The 24,025-nt window shown below is 40.3% G+C and overlaps 1 protein-coding gene across 5 annotated transcripts in view; it reads left to right on the top strand.

Moving 5' to 3' along the window:
* arid1b (AT-rich interactive domain 1B) overlaps window positions 1-24,025 on the top strand; it is a 692,248-nt gene that overhangs the window by 325,868 nt on the left and 342,355 nt on the right. The gene's annotated exons all lie outside the window — the stretch shown is intronic.

The following is a 24,025-nucleotide window of genomic DNA, read 5'->3' as shown; positions in this document are numbered from 1 at the left end:
AAATGCCTTTACAGTGAATGCAGCACCACATACTGTACAGTATCAAAGAAACTATTCCATCTACATCACAACACGTTTGTATTTGTGTTAGAACTTTGGTTGACAAATTTCCTGCAATTTCACGCATGTTTACTTTTGCGCTTGTGTCCAATTGAACCTGCCTATTTACCTCACGGCCTACTTCTTTGACTCATGTTTGTGTTTTCACCTGGTGTCCACCGCCAATGTCCAAGAAGCATCTTGCACGTGCTCACAGATACGCCTACAGGCAGAGAGTAGCATATGCACGGTCACAAGCACTCGTGTTGGAGCGTGCAGTCACACATGCAAACCCACGCTCACTGCCTCTTGGCATTTGGGCTCGCTCAAACTTGCTAAGCAGACAGCCTCCAGGAGTAATTGAGGGAGAGAAAAAAACGGAGTGGTCTATTAGTTTTGGGCTGCTTTGCTTTTTTTTTTGTTGGGCTAAACTAATCAGTTAGGTAATTTTTCCACTCACGGCTCTTCTGCATTTTGAAGAATAGCATAAAAAGCCATTTACAATTATTTGGCTTAAGCTGCTTGAAGCGTCTGGCAGGACTTGGAATGTGAAAACTGTGAAATGAAGGGTAAAAACAGGATGTTTTATGTTCTTTGGTTATCTTGCAAGTTGCAACACACATTTATGTTTCATTAGGTTAAAAAAAATGGTTTTGAGCACTCATGCTGACACACAAGGACAATATGGCATGCAAACGGGCACTACAATCACACTTTCTCTCTTTTTTATCAAACTGAGTTTGTCATTGCGCTTTCCTTGTTTGTTTGTTATCATCCCCTTTTTCGCTTCCTATCTGCTTTTTGGGGACGGCATGGCTTGGGTGATAAAGCGGCCGTGCCGGCAACTTGAGGGTTCCAGGTTCAATCCCAGCTTCTGCCATCCCAGTCACGCCTGTTGTGGTCCTTGGGCAAGACACTTCACTCTTGCTCCTGATGGGTGATTGTTAGCGCCTTGCACTGCAAAAACTGAAATCTAAGTAACATTAAATATCTCAAATAAGGGTGATATTTGCTTATTTTCTGTCTGATAAGATAATTCTTCTCACTAAGCAGATTTTATGTTAAGAGTGTTTTACTTGTTTTAAGGGATTTGGTCCTAAATTATCTCAGTAAGATATTACAGCTTGTAGCTGAGATTTGATGACCTATATTGAGTAAAACATGCTTGAAACTAGAATATCAACTGTTGCAAAGCTGTGTCATCAACACTCACAAGTATAAAACTACATTTTTAAAGTAATAATTTCTTATTTCAAGCATGAAAAAAAAAATCATGACTTTGACACAATTGTGTCTCATATTAAAACAGATGACAGCCAAATGGATTTTGCTGTTATATTTTCAATGAAACAATAGAAAATACGTACTCATATAGTAGTACAGTTATTATTAGTGAGAATATACTGTTTGGGAAAGTCTTGACAAGCCAAATTTTCTTGTTCTATTGGCAGATAATTTTGCTTAGTTCAAATAAAATACCAATCATTTTTGTATTTTCTATTCTTGTTTTTGAACACTGACTTTTTGCAGTGTGCATGGCAGCTCCCGCCATCAGTGTGTATAAATGAATGAATGTGGGAATGCTGTCAAAGCGCTTTGAGTACCTTGAAGGTAGAAAAGTGCTATACAAGTATAATCCATTTACCTTTTTTTTTTTTTATTAATAATTGTTTTTTTTTGACAAAAGCACAACCCCTTACCTGCTGCAATGACAACACGGTCTTGATTAATCAGTGTGTGAATCTGGAGCAAGCATGCCAGTTGCAACTGATGGCATGAGGGCAGATCCTTTTGAACCTCTATCACTCCATATTCCCTTGCAAATAGGACAGTGTTAACTCGGTTGTGTATGCCCTGTTTGTTCTAGGATTCGGTGTTCGACAGAAATGATTGCCAAAAGTTTATATCGGTTATAATGCTGCCAAAAAATGTGCATGTGTTTGCCCACCCATTACTCCACAGAATTAAGCGCCCAAACAAATACTATAATCACGTATTGGTGACTCAGTCTCATTGCGTTATTAATACATTGTGTGAGTCCAACTGTGATCCTAGTTAAGGCAGAGTAACGTGGCCAGTTTACTAATTTGATTCGAATTATAATACGTTTTAAATTGATAAATCACGGATAAATTCGATTCAAGTCGAATCGAAGTCGATCGGCACTCAAATAATGAAAATGTCTATGTTATAGAATACAATAGTCCCTCAATGTATGAGCTTAATTGGTTCGGTGATGGAGCTCTTAACTCAAAACACTTGTATCGCAAATCAACTTCTCCCATTATAATTATTCGAAATCAATTTCATTTGTGTTTACCCCCCAAAAAAGCACAAATATAACATGTAACCAATCAATCAATCAATCAATCAATCAATCAAAGTTTACTTATATAGCCCTATCTTCTTCCTTCTGTTTCTCTGTCAAACACACCATCAGCAGCTTTTCCATATATTCATAGATAATTTTCTACAGTTTAAATATAATTTTAACATTCTTGGCTGGCGTTAGACCCCTGGGGAGTGTGTGTGTGTGTGTGTGTGTGTGGTGGTGGGGATGGTGGTGGTGGGGGGGGTCGCGGTGCAAAGCCAGGGAGCGCGCGAATATGATGAAACATATGTAGCACTTGTCTTCACTGTAACCTCGGTGGGAGACGAGGAAAGACCGGTGTGTTGTTTCCTTTAATGTTAAAAAGCTTACAATGTAATGCAGAGGTATAGTTATAACAATTTTATAGACAAATTATACTATTTATAGTCACAGTGGAGAGTGGAGGGGGGGTACGCAAAATATTTTCTTCTTTTTAAGGGGTTGTAAAAGAAAATATTTGAGACACACTGCGTTAGACTCATTTTGTTTCAGCAGTGCTACCCTCTAATTGCTTTGCAAATTTGTCGACATGCTCTGTCACGGTTTTCATGATTTCTGTCTTTACTTCAATGAATGTCAGCCACTTGTTTTTCTCAGCACTGTCCTGGGTACTCACTTTTTTCCCATGCTTGGAAAAACAAAGTTATATCCATCTCTAGCTATAAGCTAATGCTAGCAAGTAAGACCAGATATTTTTGTCAGATAGATTACGAGGTTCAATGTGACATTTGCTTCGCCAACTAATGGCCGGGATACTTGCAACTTAAATGTATGCTTGCAATTTAAAGCATAACAATTAGATGGCAGACAGCTCTTGTCTCAAAACACTGTTAGGTTGAGGTACCAATGTACATTTACACTCTTTTTTTCTCTTTACCATGAACAAGTTATTGCTGGGTTACATATGACGTCACATCCGTTTTTCTTCTTAGCGGCTTAATTCACACGATGATCATTAAAAAAAGTGAGAGTGAGTGTAGAGTTTGAGCATATAATGCCTTATTGCTGTTCTGTTCTTGGGTGTTCCAGTCGTTCAAATAGAAAGATAGGAAAGAGCTTTCATAGAGTCCCAAAAAAGTGGTTCATAAAGATAATTCAACGAAAAAAAAGAAAAAAAAAAGTGTGTCTGAGGAAATGGCTCTTAAAAATATCACTTTCATCATCTTGTGAAATACAATCGGACCATGCTTGTGTCTGCAGTGATCACTTTGCAAAATGTTTCAACATTTGATTTGTCTGCGATGAAGTGGCGACTTGTGTACCCCGCCTTCCGCCCGAATGCAGCTGGGATAGGCTCCAGCACCCCCCGCCACCCCGAAAGGGACAGGCAGGATAAAATGGATGGCTGGATGGCATTTGATTTGTTTGACAAACTTTCTGTGATGCAATCAAGTTTATTCTCTACTATATTAGTAGTGTTTGAGAGCAGAACTAAATGTAAGAAAAGGACAAGAGATCACGTTAGTTTGTGTTCTTTTGTGGTTGCTATGCCTAAAAATAACTATGAAGACCTGGTTGTGCAAATAAACTAACATCATGTTAAGTCGTAGTAATAAATATTGTGATTGTTGGTCCAATCCACCGTATTTCCATTGTCCATTTTCATAACAGAAACTATAAGCTTAGTTGTTGTTGTGCAGGAAAGCCAAGTGCTTGATTCCACACAGATGAGACCACATTATAGTGTCTTTATTAGCATCAAGAACATATCCCTAATAGTATTAATAAACTTAATGAATAAATCTCTTGTAGGCTCTTCATCATATACTGAATCTTGATGTTGCTAGCAAACATTGCTGAACAAAGGGACATCTATAGCTAAATAATGAGACAAAATATGAACTGGACACCATAAAAACAACTGCAGAAATGAATTATAGATCAGACTAATATTTGGAGAAGGAAATCAACTGCAAACAAACGTATTATTTTTCTTTTTAGCGTTACGATCACAGCAGCACGGCACTCGTTATACCAATCAAATATGTTACTTAACAATGATTGAATAAGTCCAACTTTGACTTTCAACAATTCATGTTTAATTTGTGGAGCCCTCAGATGTAAAGACAAGGCCAGAAGTGTGCTCTTGGTTTTATTGGAACCTTGATGGCAGTGCTCTGTGCAGGGAGATGAAGATGTAGACAAAATATCTTTTGAATAAAGACTGCCATGCTTTCTTCATAGTGGGCTTGCACTAAGTCAGCAATCATCTTAAAAGATGATTAACAGTTACCAATATGATACAAAAAAATAACAGTTTTTGTCAGATGCTGATGTTACATGATCATAACATTGCAGCACAGAGGCCATGTGCGATGGCGTCTATTATTGTCTATCTCCATGCCCCGTGGATAATCGGGTAATATTGCTAGTAAGTCCCTCACTTTGTTTTGTTTTGACCTCGACGGTAGCATAGTGTGATACTGCTTCATGCACAAAACCACCATAGGGCCAGATGGAAAGAATCAATTTCATGTCCAAAATTACAACATTTGAAAAATATTGATCCATAATCAATGAAATCAAATTTATTTTCTACCCATACATATTCCTAATGTGTTAGAAAAATTGCACTTAACTCCCCACACTGAAATCATTCTCCCCCAACGCCATCGCCTCTCTATGATGTCTTTACCGGTTGACCCAGTAGTTGTTTGCTTTTTATTGAGTGTGACTGCAAAATAAGCCACGGTGAGTCCAAAGAAAGTTGCAAGTGGCAGCACTACGACAAAGAACGTGAGACGGATCACTCAATCAAAGAAATAAGGGACAAGCGGTAGAAAATGGATGGATGCAAAGTAAGAGCAGACTTCACCCTTCAGGTGTTATCTTGGTACTCCTCACAATGTTTGTGTCACGATGGGGGGGTCGCAGCTTGCTGCGGGGTCGTTCTCCCAGGAATGCAAACGGACCACTCCGGACATGGCGTGTAGGTAAAAACATGATTTATTCTTGAAAAGTCAAAACAGCACCAAAAACAGAAAACTAGTAGAAGGAAAACACGTGCCGATCGCACTTGAAGCTAACACTTAGCATAGGCTCAAGACAAGGAGTACTCACGTAACAGGAGCAAGAAGCAAACAATGACGCCAGGCCGACTGACTGTCAAAGGCAAACTTAAATAATGCCTCTGATTAGTGCTCGGGTAGCAGGTGAGCGGCCGAACACTAATCAGAGACAGGTGAACATAATTAGCAACAGGTGCGTGAGTCCAAGACGTGAAACAGGTGACACTAATGGTTGTCAAGGTAACAAACAAACAAGGAAGTGCAACCAGGAACTATGGAGTCTTTGAACAGAAATTAACATAAAACACGATCCAAACCACAGATCATGACAGTTTGATGATTGAAACTGTCATATGTTCACACTAGAGCATGTCTTGTTTTGAGTTTGTTGGCGTTGTGCTGTGTTTACTGTTTTAGTTTCTGTCTTGCACCTTTAGTTTGGTTGTAAATTGGTTGTGCTGCTCTGTGTGTATTTCCCTACAGCGACATTACTCCTGCTTTTGAGTGCTGCTCTACACACCTGCTTTCTGTTAGCAATAAGCTCTACTTAAAGGCCTACTGAAATGAATTTTTTTTATTTAAACGGGGATAGCAGATCTATTCTATGTGTCATACTTGATCATTTCGCGATATTGCCATATTTTTGCTGAAAGGATTTAGTATAGAACAACGACGATAAAGATTGCAACTTTTGGTATCTGATAAAAAAAAGGCTTGCACCTACCGGAAGTAGCGTGACGTAGTCAGTTGAACATATACGCAAAGTTCCCTATTGTTTACAATGATGGCCGCATGAAGTGAGAGAGATTCGGACCGAGAAAGCGACAATTTCCCCATTAATTTGAGCGAGGATGAAAGATTTGTGGATGAGTAAAGTGCAAGTGAAGGACTAGTGGGGAGTTGAAGCTATTCAGATAGGGAAGATGCTGTGAGAGCCGGGGGTGACCTGATATTCAGCTGGGAATGACTACAACAGTAAATAAACACAAGACATATATATACTCTATTAGCCACAACACAACCAGGCTTATATTTAATATGCCACAAATTAATCCTGCATAAAAACACCTGCGTGTTTGTTATGCTAGCTCCTAGCTCCTCTGCTAGCTCCTAGCTCCATAGAACACGCCAATACAATTCAAACACCTGATCAACACACACAATCACTCAGCCCAAAAGACCGTTTACCTAACCCAAGGTTCATAAAGCTTATATATTTTTAAAAAGTTACGTACGTGACGCGCACATACGGTCAAGTTATCGAATGTTTAGCAGCCAAGGCTGCATACTCACGGTACCTGATATTCAGCTGGGAATGACTACAACAGTAAATAAACACAAGACATATATATACTCTATTAGCCACAACACAACCAGGCTTATATTTAATATGCCACAAATTAATCCTGCATAATAACACCTGCGTGTTTGTTATGCTAGCTCCTAGCTCCTCTGCTAGCTCCTAGCTCCATAGAACACGCCAATACAATTCAAACACCCGATCAACACACACAATCACTCAGCCCAAAAGACCGTTCACCTAACCCAAGGTTCATAAAGCTTATATATTTTTAAAAAGTTACGTACGTGACGCGCACTTACGGTACGGTACGTGTTATGCTAGCTCCTAGCTCCTCTGCTAGCTCCTAGCTCCATAGAACACGCCAATACAATTCAAACACATGATCAACACACACAATCACTCAGCCCAAAAGACCGTTCACCTAACCCAAGGTTCATAAAGCTTATATATTTTAAAAAAGTTACGTACATACGCAAAAAAAAGCCAAAGCTGCATACTCACAGTAGCACGTCTGCGTCTTTGTCATCCAAATCAAAGTAATCCTGGTAAGAGTCTGTGTTGTCCCAGTTCTCTACAGGCGTCTGTGTATCCAAATCAAAAGTCCTCCTGGTTAGAGTCTCTGTTATCCGAGTTCTTCCATCTTGACTGCATCTTTCGGGAATGTAAACAAAGAAGCGCCGGCTGTGTACTGTTGTGGCTGACTACGTTCGAAAAATACGTCCATTTCGCACCGACAACTTTCTTCTTTGCTTGCTTGGCTTCCTTCTCCATAATGCAATGAACATGATTGCAACAGATTCACGAACACAGATGTCCAGAATACTGTGGAATTATGAAATGAAAACAGAGCTTTTTCATATTGGCTTCAATGTGGAAGGCATACCCGTGTTCGTCGGGCTACGTCACGCGCATACGTCATCCTCAGAGGCGTTTCGAACCGGAAGTTTAGCGGCAAATTTAAAATGTCACTTTATAAGTTAACCCGGCCGTATTGGCATGTGTTATAATGTTAAGATTTCATCATTGATATATAAACTATCAGACTGCGTGGTCGGTAGTAGTGGGTTTCAGTAGGCCTTTACTACTTAAGTTGAACATTTAGCTACCTTGTTGGTCAGGACTTTGTCATGTCATGATATTGATTTTTGACGCTTCTCCTGCCACATTTTTCACCTGTAAGTCTTTGCTGTGCTCCAGCATTCTGTTTTTGTTATTTTGGTAGCTTGTTTTAGAATTATTTGGTGCGTAGCTTCCCCTAAGCTTCCAGAGCCTATCCCAGCTGCTCTCGTCTTTTGTTTACTTGCATATTAAATACTTTTTACCTGCATGTTGCCTCCCCGGCTTTCTGCATCTTGGAAACACGCCTATTCTCGCTACTTTGCGACCCGAGCGTCAGAGGAAAAAAGCCAAACTACACCGCTTGGTGAAAACAGCCCTTTTACTTTACATAGAAAAGGAAAGCGAAAATGCTCTATATTAGCTATTCTCTTCCAGGGTAACTGTCATGTTGTACCTGTTTTCTCTCTTTCTCTTGCTCTCTCTCTTTCTTTCTCTCTCTCTCTTTCTCTCTCTCTTTCTCTCTCGTCGGCGTTTGATGTCAGATCTAAAGCTGCTGTCATCTCTTCTTCTTCTTTCTCTCTGGCAGGTGGGAGGGAGAGCAGGTCGACAAAGTGTCATGTTGTTGTTTTGGGACACGTCTGTTGTGTGATGTGGCGGGATTTTTGAAGAGAGACTAAAAGGAACTGTGCTTTCGTGACTTATCACAAAGTGTCCCCCGGGTCTCGAAAGTGTGTTGCACTTGAGAGATATAATACTTCTAATTCTGTGTTATTGTACACTATATGTCGTTAACAACGTTGGCAAAATAACCTCCTTAGCTACTTTCACAGTTTCTGTATAGCACTCGGTATTGATACACCTGGAAAACTAATGAGATTTTATACAAAAACATATGTTCTATTCAGGTAATAATGTTCTGATATGATTGACACTTAATGTTGAATAGTAGGTTGGTTTGTTAGTGTGAGGAAGAACTGAAATCTGTACAAAGCTATATTGTGTACAGCAGTCCATCTTTTGTTGTTTAATGAGGTATTCAAAACAACTAAGGGTGTGATGCAATGCAGTCAGTCGTCCACTAGTGCAAAGTTCAACCACAGTAGTTTACATACTGATAAACTTTTTTTGACATTGTCATTATGGGGTTTTGTGTGTAGAATTTTAAGGACAAAACAGAATTTATTCAATTTTGGAATAAGGCCGTAACATAACAAAATGTGGAAAAAGTGAAAAGCTGTGAACATTTCTGGGTGCACGTATGCTCCAAATTTCTCTGTGGCATTGGAGGCAAACTTGCATATTGTCAATTACTTGCACAGTCCCATACTCTCTGAACTTCCAAACCCAGCCAAAACCTTTTTTTTTTTTTTTTTTTTTTTTGATAGAGCATAGCTCTTTCAAAATTTGTTTGCACTAAATTGTACAATTTTTTGGAGAAAAAGGCCTTCGTACAATTTTTTTTTTTTTTTTAGTTGACTAAGACATGTTGGGAAAGGTTATTGTTCCAATATTTCAGGCGTATTATACCCTAAAATAGTTTAACTAACATATCTATTCAAAGATGTCTGGGTTCTCTTTTTCCCAGGTGACCCTGTAACTCATAATGTGAACACGATTAGGGAGGTGCAGGGAAGCACTGAATAGTGCTTGTGCTTGGCAACTAGATTCCTACTTTGAGGCCTTTTCCAACATTCCACACAGTTACAACAAATCTAATAAAGTAACAAAGCAACTCTTGACTGATATCTTCTTCTTTTAGTGTCACAGATTTTTTTTGTCATTTTACATTACTAATGTGGGTATTTTTGAGAGTAAAACTGCCTGCAATACAACCCACGAGGTCAACCAAAATATTTTTCATAACTAATCATGATTAGTTGACTTACATTGAAGTTATTAAATCATTACAATTAATCCACCATGTCCATCAGAAAAACCTTATTTAGGCAATGTTTTATAAACAGCAAAGCATTCATGTGATTAAGAGGATATTTGACTCAGTAAGTCCTCTTGTCATTTTGAGGTTATTTTAAAGGGGCTTATTATACTTCTCTGACTTATAAATGTTGTTACAATGTTGGAGACTTGTGTTAAACAATGCCAAAGGTTGAAATCATAGCATTTGTGCATTTGGGCATGAGCTAGCACACAGTTTTGGAAACCTTTGAACAATGTGTTTTGCATTCTTTTTGAACAGTGGATACAGTGTGAGCTCACAGTGTGGTGGACATACTCTCGTTTATGCTGCCGGGCAGTCTTCGTTGTTATCCATCATCGTTTCATGCCTTTTCACCTGCTCTGATATCTATTGAGTGAATACTTGCAAGTTTATTTGTCCACAACATTTTACACGGTACGGCAGTGGTCCCCAACCACCGGGCTGCGGCCCGGTACCGGTCCGTGGATCGATTGGTACTGGGCTGCACAAGAAATAAAAAAAATTAAAAAAAATATATATATATTTTTTTATTTTTATTAAATCAACATAAAAACACAAGATACACTTACAATTAATGCACCAACCCAAACGTGCAATATGCATTGACATAAATGCTGCTAAAAGTATCTATTTTTATGCAGCTTTGTAGCAATCCAAAAGTGGGCAGGTGTACCTAAAAGTGTGACCGGTTAATCTATTGTATATAATGTTTAGGAAATATATTTTCGACTGTGTCCAGAAAAAAAAATGTCAATGGTGGTCTTCAAGATACACCATCATTTCCAGACTATATAGCGTGCCGGTATAAAAGCCGTACCAACTAAATAAATAAAACAATTCAAACAATGTTTTTCCATATATTAGCCACACCGAACTGACTTTAAGTCGCAGATTGTCAGGCTTCTTACTGACTGTTTGGTTAGGTTTTGGTTTTTTCTCTGTGTTTGTTTTTTGTTTCCTGTCAGCACTCCTATTTTGGTTCCTTTTCCTGCATGTCTCCCTGAGTGTTTGTTTCCCTCACCTGTACCTGATTGGCAGTCTGGCACACCTGGTGGCAATTGCCAATCAGGCTCCTATTTACACCTGCCTCTCCCTCCAGTCAGTGCTGGAGTATTACTAGTTGTATGCTGTGGACTGTGAGCTGTTCCTGTAGGCTGAACGCTTTAGACCAGTGGCCCCCAACCCTTTTGTAACTGCGGACCGGTCAACGCTTGAAAATTTGTCCCACGGACCGGGGGGTATGGTATTTTTTTTTTTCAAAACAACCCTTTTGTGCGAATGAGTGTGAATGAGTGTAAATGGGGGAGGGAGGTTTTTTGGGTTGGTGCACTAATTGTAAGTGTATCTTGTGATTTTTTATGTTGATTTATTTTTTTTTTTTAAATAATTTTAAAAAAATTATTGTGCGGCCCGGTACCAATCGATCCACGGACCAGTACCGGGCCGCGGCCCGGTGGTTGGGGACCACTGTTTAGACTGTTTGCTGTCTCCAGTTCTCCTTGGTTCCTGGTTTCTTATTTCCTGGTTCCTGTTTGCTGTCTCAAGTTTGCCTGTTTCCTGGTTTCTGGTTCGTGTTTTTCCTGCATTTTTTTGGACATTAAAATCATGTTTTTTTGCACCAAGCCTGCCATCTCTGCATCTTGGGGCTCATCACCACCACTTCCTGACACATATATATACCTTGTGAAATTAGTTATTTATACCTTAATTGTTCCCAAACTGTGCATGTAATACGGCAGTGTTAAACAGCTGATCAAACAAAACAGAAGTCATTGTCATGGACCCATTAGCTGCAGAACCTACCTCTCCAATCAGCTAAACAAACTGTATAACTCCACTGGGTTGTTTTGATGAATTTACTGAGGAATTTGTCAAACTGAAACAATAATGCCATTGCAAGTTAATATTAATAACAGACACTCATAAACATGTTAGCATATTAGCTAATGCTAACGACACTAGCTTGATTACATTACGCTAGCACATACAAATATGCATGAAAGCACTCCTACAGAAATCACACATGGGACGGTTTAGTAAGTATTATTATTTTAGTTATGTTGGAAATCTTATAAACGTTGCTTAGAGTGATTAATGAAGAAACCATACGAGTAGAAATGCTATGGATGACAAGAAGTTGGAAACAGCACTTGCACTTTCGGTTCAACTCCCAAACAGAAGGAAACACTGTAGATGTTCAATCGGCAGCACCTGCTGTGAGCGAATTCGTCCAAAAGTCGGCGCCAAGGCACAAAAAAAAAAAACACACCTTTTCAGTGTCTCTGCTTGTGTTTCATGAAAACTATTTGTTGAATACAAAACATTATGGCCGTTTGCAAAAACAAATGTATAAATTAGCCACACTGTTTTATAAGCTGCAGGGTTCAAAGCGTAAGAAAAAGGTAGTGGCTTATAGTCTGGAAAATACGGTATATTTAAACTGTAAATTCTCAAAACTATGTTAAAATGAGCGCCTCCACAAATGAAAACAATATATATGACTGTAGCAAAATTTACACCAAATCATATCCAATACATTTTATTTAGACCACAAGGAAGTGTTTTAAATGTCGATTAAAATCATCATAGGTCCCATTTAATTTGCGCTTTTGCAGTAGTTCTTGATTTAATTACATGTTTAATTTTTAACTGACTTAAAACTGTAGCTGACAAATGTGAATGCAAGTCATCTTGCAAAAGTTGCACCTGCGGTGCACATATCTACCCGTCTTTTATAAGTTAGAATTCCGCTGAAAAAAATCACTCAGCTAAAATCCCGCGAGATACACCGATGTCTTGCAAGTCCCGCGATGGTCTCGCATGATGCTATTCATGGGACCAGTTACAACTTTGGCTAAGTTGCTCCATTTTCACAGCGCCTGTCTCATTTTGGGCCATTAACTGACTGGTTACTGGCCTGCTGTGCTATTTCTTGTGGTCAGTGATGTCGCTGGTACATGCATTGATTTGAGTGAGTTCTCTGTGTCTTTCCAAAAGTTGCAAGGCTGTAACAGTAAAAGTGAGGTGAGGAACTCAACACCCCCTTTCACAAACACACACCCACACCCACACACACACACACACACACACACACACACACACACACACACACACACACACACACACACACACACACACACACACACACGTGTTCCAGTCAGTACATATTCCCAGCTCTCCAGCGCTCCTCTGACAGCCTGCCATGCTGCCGCGCCGCCTCCTATTCTGTGAGACATGGGCGTGGATGGCCAGCCATGTGGAAACAGAGAGTGAGAAGCTAGATGGGGGGTTGTGAGGGTGGGCAAGAACAGGATGAGTAAGCAAACAAGCGGAGAGAGAAAGGGCGTAAAGCGGTGAGGTGAAACACAGTTATCTTTTTGTCATTTGTTCAGGGTGAGGAGGATGCTGAATGCAGGCTAAGGCGGCAGCATTTTATTCACACATGCACACAAGTGACAGAAATATTCCTTCATGTCTGCACTCCTTAACTTATTACCCCCCCAAAAAAATTGTCAAATACTAACTCTCTCTCCTGCCTGTGTCCACATTGCCCTCCTTTGAGTGTTAGGTCATAAATGATTGACAGGACACAGCTGGAGAGGCTGCAACTCTCTCTCTCTCCACAACCACACACTTGCACACACACACACACACACACACACACACACAAACACACACACACACACACACACAAACACACACACGCCTAAGTGCACTTTGATGCACGTTCTGCCAGTTTCACGCACACTCCATCAGAGCATATCAGTCTGCAGCTACGGAATGTACCCTGACTGGCTCTGCACACTGCTGCGTTTTATTTGAGAGTCCCCCGGCAGGCAGGCAGGCCAGCAGGCAGGCAGCGCACAGTAATGTCATCCAGCAGGGTTACATTCAGCCTCTACATTAGCACACATAAGACTGCAGTGGAAGTTCCAAGCCGAAGAACTGAGAGGGAGATGAAAAAGGGATGAAGTCAGACATATTTTCGTATCAAGTTACATTCGCCAAGTCCCTCAGCAGTTAACGTATTCCGCCTGCATTGCCCATGTAGAAAAAAGTACTGTATGAGCTGCTGTCTTTGTCCATATTTGTGGAAGGAGAGCACTGAGCGGGCAGAGAGGAGATTTTCCCTGGATGCTGCCGCCTATTCTTAGAAGGGGCAGCAGTGTTGAAGGCCACAAAAGCTCCCGGCCGCCACCGCCGCAAACATGTCGCATGTCCGAGAATAGGAGCGCTAATCTGCAGCCAGAAAAAATGCTCTCAGTCACATCGCGGCACCAGAAGAGTCCTTTGACTTGCAAGGCTATCCTTTAGATGTTATTTGTTTAAAGTATGTTTAAATTGCAGCACACATTTGTTATGTAATCATATTATTCTGATGGTAAATATCCAAACTGTACAGTCTCATACACTCCTAAATATGTTAACTCTAACTGTTTTCAGTGTCCGGGCATGAACAACAGCTAATTTTTGTGTAGTTTTGAGTCCCTGAGTGTGTTACCACTTTTTAATAAAGCGTCTGGGAGTGTATCTCCGACTGTGTCTCTCCTTCTCATAAATTACAACAGAAAAACTTTCAGCTACGGCACGATTACTAAAGCCACAACCAATACAAACGTGCGACCAACAAAGTGGAAGTGATAGTGGCACAAGTTACGGCGACGGAACAAAAGGAGAAGTCATTTAATCAGAAAGAAACACATACAAGAGATGGACTAAGGAGGCTATGGAAGGTAGGAAGCGAGGGACAAACAACATCAACAGGCATGAAGGAGCAAACATGCTTCTGCACACCTGGGACGCTGTCTGTCATCAGTGATGCCAGGGCGCAGAGCAGCCGGGTTGTGGAACTTTATTTAGCAGGTAAAACTACTCTTAAATTGTTAGTTAGGGGTCTTTCTGTGTGGTGTTTGCATGTTCTCTGTGTGACTGTGTGGGTTCCCTCTGGGTACTCCCACCTCCAAAGACATGCACCTGGGGATAGGTTGATTGGCAACACTAAATTGGCCCTAGTGTGTGAATGTGAGTGTAAATGTTGTCTGTCTATCTGTGTTGGCCCTGTGATGAGGTGGCGACTTGTCCAGGGTGTACCCCGCCTTCCGCCAGAATTGAGTAATGATTGATTATGCATAGGCTGCCAGCGCTGTGTCAAAAAGTAGCAACCATGGTGAGATCCCAAACTTCTAATAAATGTGGTCTTTTTTCACTCATATACTTACTCATCCATTTCATCAGCATAAGCTCTGGAATTTGCATGCACGTTGCATCATTGTTTTCAATTTTAATATTTTTATGATCGTGTGAAGCCAAATTCGAGATTAAAATTAGACTATTTGTCCAGCCCTAATATTAACCACCCAAAATGGCAAAAGGATAGGAGGGGGGTACTGGGATGACAGGGGATGCAAAACAATAACAATACTGAAATAAACTGCAACAAAAAACAGTGCAATTAACAGTGCAATACATTTTCATAACATGGTCACTACTGCCTCGTTTCTCTTGTTATATTCTTATTTTTACTGTTATATGTTTATTCTTATTGTTGCTTTTTATTTTTATTGTTATTGTAATATTTTCTATTTTATTTCCATTTATACCCCCATTATTTACTTTTTACTTTTTAATTGTGATCTCAATTCTGTACACTGCTGCTGGAATTTAAATGTTCCTATGAGGGAACTCTCCTGAAGGAATCAATAAAGTACTATCTATCCATCTAACTTTTCAAGAACTCAACTCACCTTAATGTGTGTTCCTAAATTTTTGTTGAACCTCTTCAATGAAGAGAGCAGTTATGATTTTGGTTTACAGAGTAAACAACTAATAACTAAGGTTTTGGGCATTGTTTTCTCGAAATGCATATATTTGTCTTAATATGGCTAAGGACACGCCTTATTGTGAGTTTCCTGGACTTCATTGTCATTACTAAAAGAAAAATCTAATCTGCAAGAGAAAATTCCTCTGCCATTTTCCTGTTTTTTTTTTGTTTTCTTTTTAGTCATCAGCTTAAAGCATCCCTCTGTCTGCGACTCCCACGTCGTCATGTAGGCCTGGGCCAATATTTGATCAGTCAATTAACAGATGATATGATAAATAAAAATTAAGTCGGTATGTTTTTCCAGCGTCGATAGCTTCAAGACCATTCAAGCTTTTTGTTGCTTTCAGCAGCTGTGTGCGTTTCTGCCATAGCGAAATTAAATGAAGGTGGTGAAGTGTCTTTGACTCTTTGTGTGAAGAGGCGGGGATGCTGGCCCGCTAGCTAGCATCACACAGTGCAACTATTTAGCATGTAGCAGCTAACATGGACAAAATGATCACAAAACCAAATTCCACCGCATCAATGTGGGAATATTTCAGTTCAAACCTTTAGAACAGTGGTTCTTAACCTTGTTGGAGGTACCGAACCCCACCAGTTTCATATGCGCATTCACCGAACCCTTCTTTAGTGAAAAATAAAATGTTGTTTTTTTTCAAATTCAAGACAAAGTTATATGTTTTTGGTAACACTTTAGTATGGGGAACATATTCTAAGTAACAAAGACTTAATTTAGAGTTATTTGGTTAGTGTTAGGGTTAGAGGGTTAGGGCCAGGGTTAGAGGGTTAGGGTTATAATAAGGCCATGCCGAATAAGGCATTAATAAGTACTTAATAATTACCAATATGTTACTAATTTGCATGTTAATAAGCAACTAATTAATGGTGAATATGTTCCCCATACTAAAGTGTTACCATATTTTTTTACTGGTGCACAAAATGAACCGTGCCTGAACATCACCTTGTTCAAAGAACAAAACCAACACAGTGCATAAACTCACAACAAATTACACACCTGCAAATCAGTGTGACTTCTGCTGTTGCCGTATCCATAATACGCCGATAGGGAGAAGTTTTTATTTACACGATGAGTCGGGTGTGTCTTGACCTCGGCCGAACCCCTAGGGTTCGATCGAACCCAGGTTAAGAACCACTGCTTTAGAACAAGATGAGCCTATCAACACAGAGGAGCCAGTTTGCAGAATGTGCGCGACTTCAATAAACCTGCACCCACTTGACAGTCCACCCTCATTGAAGCGTTCGGTGAGCAAGCCATGTGAGTGCAAACAAGACTGTGCAAAATAGTGTGCGTTCACAGAAAGTGTGGTTAAATACTGTACATTGCCAATGACATACTGAAATTTAATGCAGTTATAAAACTAGCATTTCTAAAAACGCTGCAAACATTTGACAATTTGCAACATTTATTATGTTGTCATGTCATGTCTGTGTTTCCTCGCTCGGAATCCGCCAGACTTAAGTTGTTGTTTTTTGCATATGACTTGATAATACATCTGCTTATAATGTAATGTTTATATTGTTACTCTGGACTTTTAAGTAATGTACAACATGTGCAAGTTTGTTTGTCAATACATTATTTAGCCATTTTATTTAGTGTTTTGCATCTGTATATTTGAGGGCCCACACCTCCTCTTTAACATATTGTATTGCTTTTAGTTGTGATATTTATTCAAATGCAAACATTTGCTAACATGCAAAGCATATTTTATTATTTGTTTGTTTTATTTAACTTGGACATTTAAATGTTTTCATTCCAATTCCAATGTTAAAATATGTGAGAAATTCAAGTTTATTGCATTTGAAAAGATATACAAGCATTATTGTATATTAATATTAGTATTATGTATTATCGTTACATCATTGGTTAATTTGGTCTCAAAAATAATGTGTAGGTCAATATATCGTCAAGCAAAATTTGTTATCGGCCCAGGCCTACAGTCATGTGACATGAGTGCGCGACTGTTAAGATTTTGCTTACTAGTTTTAATGACCCGTCTTATCTTGCCTCTGATTGTCCAGTCCGTAATGTTTCATCTGGGCCTAACCTAAGTCAATTGTGACTCATCATACACACACCAACCAATCAACATGGATTTTCTCCAAATGAATGGATGTTCTCCTTTATCCAGGTCATTGTATTTTCTTCATATTTTTGGGGCCTTGATTTGCTGTCTATTTTCTCTCCTTGTAGCTCGTAGGTTTGATGTAAGTTACCTAGCTACATGGGCTTAAAAGTAGCTAAGCTACAGGAAAAGCTTCTCGTTAAAAAAGTAGCTAATGGCCAAGCTACTGGAAAATGTAGTTAAAGGCCTACTGAAATGATTTTTTTTTTCATTTAAACGGGAATAGCAGATCCATTCTATGTGTCATACTTGATCATTTCGCGATATTGCCATATTTTTGCTGAAAGGATTTAGTAGAGAAAATCGACGATAAAGTTCGCAACTTTTGCTCGCTGATAAAAAAAAGCCTTGCCTGTACCGGAAGTAGCGTGACGTCACAGGAGCTAGGATTCCTCACAATTCCCCGTTGTTTACAATGGAGCGAGAGAGATTCGGACAGAGAAAGTGATGATAACCCCATTAATTTGAGCGAGGATGAAAGATTCGTAGATGAGGAATGTTACAGTGAATGACTTGAGAGGCAGCGATGGACGTATCTTTTTTCGCTCTGACCGTAACTTAGGTACAAGCTGGCTCATTGGATTCCACACTCTCCTTTTTCTATTGTAGATCACAGATTTGTATTTTAAACCACCTAGGATACTATATCCTCTTGAAAATGAGAGTCGAGAACGCGAAATGGACATTCAGTGCCTTTTATCTCCACGACAATACATCGGCGAAATGCTTTAGCTACGAGCTAACGTGATAGCATCTTGCTTTAACTGCATATAGAAACAAAAGAAATAAACCCCTGACTGGAAGTATAGATAGAAAATCAACAATACTATTAAACCGTGGACATGTAAATACACGGTTAATGCTTTCCAGGCTGGCGAATGTTAACAATGCTGTGCTAACGACGCCATGGAAGCTAACTTAGCAACCGGACTGCACAGAGCTATGCTAAAAACATTAGCTCTCCACCTACGCCAGCCAGCCCTCATTTGCTCATCAACACCCGTGCTCACCTGCGTTCCAGCGATCGGCAGAAGGACGAAGGACTTCACCCGATGCGTTTGGCGGCCCGGAGACGTAGGAAGTCAAGGTGAAGTCGGCGGCTAGCGCGGCTAGCGCTCCAACAAAGTCCTCCTGGTTGTGTTGCTGTAGTCCGCTGCTAATACACTGATCCCACCTACAACTGTCTTCTTTGCAGCCTTCATTGTTCATTAAAAAAATTGCAAAAGATGTCCAGAATACTGTGGAATTATGAAATGAAAACAGAGCTTTTTGTATAGGATTCTACGGGGTACCATAACTTCCGTTACTCGGACTTCGTCACGCGCATACGTCATCATACCGCGATGTTTCAGCCGGATATTTCCCGGGAATTTTAAAATGTCACTTTATAAGTTAACCCGGCCGTATTGGCATGTGTTGCAATGTTAAGATTTCATCATTGATATATAAACTTTTAGACTGCGTGGTCGGTAGTAGTGGCTTTCAGTAGGCCTTTAAGATACGTAGCTTAGCTACATGTAGCTTGTTACTGCCCATCACTGCAGTTTTGTTCGTTGTCGTTTATGCGAGTACACAGTATACCTGCTTCTTAAATGTGCATGTCATGCACACATGGACTATTACACATTTTATCTCTGGCCTATTTCACCGTCACACCAGATATCATGACACAGCGGGTCAGAAGAATGTTCTTCATTTAAAATGCAGACAGTCTAGTTTTATGCTTGTACGCCGGCCTGGTTTCTTTTGCGCCTCATGAATCATTTAGCATGCACACACAGCTTCGCGTACAGTACGCACATATTTGATACTCCTTCTCAAGATTGGTGAACATGTGTTTTTGTTAGGGCTTACCATTACAACCCCTTTCCCATATAAAGTAAGCCGAAATCATCTGAGGTGAAATCCCTCTTTGCCACACCATCGGCGTCCCTTTGAGAGTTCACTTGTCTGGAGTCCAATTAGAGTCACCAGTAGCTCCGGTCTACAGTCTTTGGTAACACTTTAGTATGGGGAACATATTCTAAGTAACAAAGACTTAATATAGAGTAGTGTTGTAACGATACCAATATTTTGGTACCGGTACCTGTACAAAAATAATTTCTGTACTTTTCGGTACTTTTCCGTTCTTTTCTAAATAAAGGGGACCACAAAAAAATTGCATTATTGGCTTTATTTTAACAACACATCTTAGGGTACATTAAACATAGGTTTAGTATTGCAGTTAAGTCCTTAAATAAAATAGTGAACATACTAGACAACTTGTCTTTTAGTAGTAAGTAAACAAACAAAGACTCCTAATTAGTCTGCTGACGTATGCAGTAACATATTGTATCATTTATCATTCTATTATTTTGTCAACAATATTAAGGACAAGTGGTAGAAAATTAATTATTAATCTACTTGTTCATTTTCTGTTAATGTCTGCTTAATTTATCTTTTAACATGTTCTATCTACACTTCTGTTAAAATGTAATTGTGACAGTCATATGCTGTCGGGTGGGTTCTCAGGACCATCTAGGACAAACATCGCTTCGAGCAGGGTTGTGACTTTGTTTATTTTTCAATATCAAAAGTATTTTGTGCTTTTCAGCACTTGCCTCCCTCTGCTACTCGTTCCGCCGTCTGCTTCAGCTTTTCAGCCGGCCGCGTCTTCTGCGTCTTTTGCTCAGTCTCTCTCGCTCCTCCAGCACTCCTGGCTCTCCACCTCCTTTCCCCCCGTGGTTCTCGGCTGCCTCCCTTTAAACCACTGAGAGAGGATTAGCTGATTGTGACCAGGTGCGGGGATCGCGCACCTGGTCACAATTGCGGCGTCGCTCTCGGCGCACACCGTCTCGCCACTTGCTCGCCGTCCACGCCTCATCGCCGCCATCTTGCAGCGGGCGCCGTCGGTCCGCCGGCCCCGCCTCCCCACAGTAATAATCACTTATTCTTCTGTTGTTTGACACTTTACATTAGTTTTGGATGATACCACAAATTTGGGTATCGATCCCATACCAAGTAGTTACAGGATCATACATTGGTCATATTCAAAGTCCTCATGTGTCCAGGGACGTATTTACTGAGTTTATAAACATAATATTTAAAAACAAAACAAAAGACGATGTTGTGATGCCAAAAAATATTGACGTAATCATAGTAGTATCGACTAGATACGTGCCTGTACATGATATCATTACAGTGGATGTTAGGTGTAGATCCAGCAATGGTGTTTGTTTACATTTTGATGCCAGTGAGCTACGGTGTGTAGTAAAACATGTTTAGCTATTCCTCGTCCTGCAGGGATGATCCTTGTAAGAAACTTACTTTATTTGTCGCCATGGAGACCAGGATTAGTGATTTAGAAGTAGCTAAAACACTGCCGACGGCGGATGGGCGTTAGCCGCTAGCTAGCTAGCCATGTCTTAAAGCATCTCTTCCTGAGGGCGTTTCAGTGTTATAACTTCACCTTTATCGTTAGTTTTTACACCAAAATGCGTCCGTTCTCCCTTTTCTGTCTACACACTGTGTCTGCTTGTAAGTACTCCGTGATTGTGTGCCGCCAAACATGCTCGTCTGCTCGTAAACCAGCAATGACACGACGTGACTTCGACGTGGGCGCGGGGGGGTGCGGGACCGGTACGTTCCAGAGACGGTATCGTACCGAAAATTATTAATTAGTATTGCGGTATTATGTTAATTCCGGTATACAGTACAACCCTAATATAGAGTTATTTAGACACACCTCCCGGGGGGTGATCAAGGGTGATGGGTCAAATGCAGAGAAGAATTTCGCCACACCTAGTGTGTGTGACAATCATTGGTACTTTAACTTTAACTAGGGGAACACATTCTAAGTAACAAAGACTTAATTTAGAGTTATTTGGACACTATTAACATTTGTAGTTTTGTAAGAACAGACCATATTCATTAAGTGGTATTAAAGGGAGAATCATATACAGCAACTTCCTTACTTAGTACTAATAAGCAATAATTCTGAGGTTATTGAGGGAAGACTCTTAGTTAATGGCTTACTGGTTGTATAATAAGGCCATGCAAAATACGGCATTAAGTACTTAATAATGACTAATTAAGAGCCAATATGTTACAAATTTGCATGTTAATAAGCAACTAATTAATGGTGGATATGTTTCCCATACTAAAGTGTTACCCCGTCTTTTATTGAGAATGTGATCCAAGTCAAGTTTGAAATGAGGGGAAGTTGAAAAGAAACCAGTCATTAGTTGGGGCCTTTTAAACGTCTGTGTTGACTCTGAATTCCTCCCTGCGCTAACCCACCGCTGATACGATGTGATCCTGTGGAGGAGAGGCACACTAAAAGAAAATATCCCAATGGGGATCTGTAAAAAAATATATATTTTCTGAAGGCTTTTAGTTGTATCTTGATGGCGAGACGCAGTTTTACCTACTGGGAGCTCTGCTGTCCAGCAGAGGTTGTTAAAGCAAGCCGGTAACACAAGGCTGAGCAGCCGTGGCAGGGAGATGGGGGAGGCCATGTTTTTTACCCAGCTACCCTTGACGAGCTGACTGGTGAGAATGGTAGTGTGTGTGTGTGTGTGTGTGTGTGTGTGTGTGTGTGTGTGTGTGTGTGTGTGTGTGTGTGTGTGTGTGTGTGTGTGTGTGTGTGTGTGTGTGTGTGTGTGTGTGTGTGTGTGTGTGTGTGTGTGTGTGTGTTCACAAGTGTACACCCCCAGGATGTGACAGGCTTTATGATTTGAGACTGAGGGGAAATGGAGAGGGATGAACTTGGTTAAGAAAACACCAGTTGGGTTCCACTGGCGCCTCTCCAGTCGCTACAGGGGAGGAAGGAGGAAGAAAGGGAGGGAGAAAAAAGGGATTGAGGATTGACCCTTGAAGGAAATAAATGTCCCATGTCTGGATCCTTTTTTCAATCTTTCATCTAACTGGTGTCTCTCTGCAAGACTTGTCTATATGTTGTACTTCTAATGGATTAGGAAGGCTAGTTTTAAATTATTCAGCCACACACACCTCGTCTGTGTCTCAGTGCCGAACAGAATCAAAATGTATAATGCATAAACAGTACTGTGGAGCTCCGATTTGGTTCCTGAACAGGGTTCGTAAATACAAAAGTTAGTGTATTGAAGCAAATTTCTGCATAAAAAAACAAAACATACCTGAATAATGGTTTGTAACCCTCATTAAAATCTATATTTTTCTATTTATCAAACAAGAATAACATCGGGGTGATGGATCAACATTCAATGTATTAAAAAAGCCAAAACATGCGTACCACAGCTTGAGAAGCACTGCCTGATACGTTGTGTGTGTGTGTGTGTGTGTGTGTGTGTGTGTGTGTGTGTGTGTGTGTGTGTGTGTGTGTGTGTGTGTGTGTGTGTGTGTGTGTGTGTGTGTGTGTGTGTGTGTGTGTGTGTGTGTGTGCGTGTGTGTGTGTGTGTGTGTGTGTGCGTGTGTTCTGGCAATGCTTACTTAATGGGGACATCACTCTGTTTACACAGTCACCTTTAGGGGACCTCTGACAGTATGGGGACGAAAAAACAGGTCCCCAGTAAGAATGATCAGCACATTACTTCATCAATCCAGAGATTTAAAGACGTGTATGAGCTAACTGGGCAGTGGCCATTTTACCAAATTGTTTTTATGCCTCCACAGCCTGTCCCCACAAATGATGATCAAAAACTTGGTCCCCATTCCAAATGATAACCAGTGTGAGCGTGTGTGTGTGTGTGTGTGTGTGTGTGTGTGTGTGTGTGTGTGTGTGTGTGTGTGTGTGTGTGTGTGTGTGTGTTCTTGTATTTCTGCCTTTCTTGGGACATCAACAAGGAAAAATACCTCCCATATGAGGACCGGTGAACAAGTTAGGACCGATATCATGGTCCCAATACGGAAACCCATTGCATCTAACAGAGAGTCAAATACTAGAGTCCGTGAACATTGCTCCAAAGTAAGGATTTTTTGTTGATTTAATGTGCATACAAAAGTAAACATTTGTCATGACTTGGTCCTGGGGGTTTGTTTTTTCAGAAGGCAACGGAAAGTTGGCGCGGGCAAGACGTGGATTTATATACATGATTTAATATTAACACTCAAAAAAGAATAAACAAAAGGCGCGCACAATGGCGGAAGTACAAAAAATTTACTATGAAAACAAAGGACATGCACAAAGGTAAAAAACTATGAACAATAACAAAAAATTACTTGGCAATGGCATGAAGAATAAACTATAATAAACAATCTCGTGGGTAGCCGTAGCATGGATGAAATGATAGAGGATGTCACCAGGACGAACAACAGAAACAGACAGGCTTAAATAGTGACATGATCAGTGAAAACAGGTGCGTGACTCTAAACGTGAAACAGGTGCG

The sequence above is a fragment of the Entelurus aequoreus genome, linkage group LG03, assembly GCF_033978785.1.
Source record: "Entelurus aequoreus isolate RoL-2023_Sb linkage group LG03, RoL_Eaeq_v1.1, whole genome shotgun sequence".
Classification (NCBI taxonomy): domain Eukaryota; kingdom Metazoa; phylum Chordata; class Actinopteri; order Syngnathiformes; family Syngnathidae; genus Entelurus; species Entelurus aequoreus.
The sequence above is the reverse complement of the archived record's forward strand: the minus strand, read 5'-3'. Positions and strand labels throughout refer to the sequence as shown.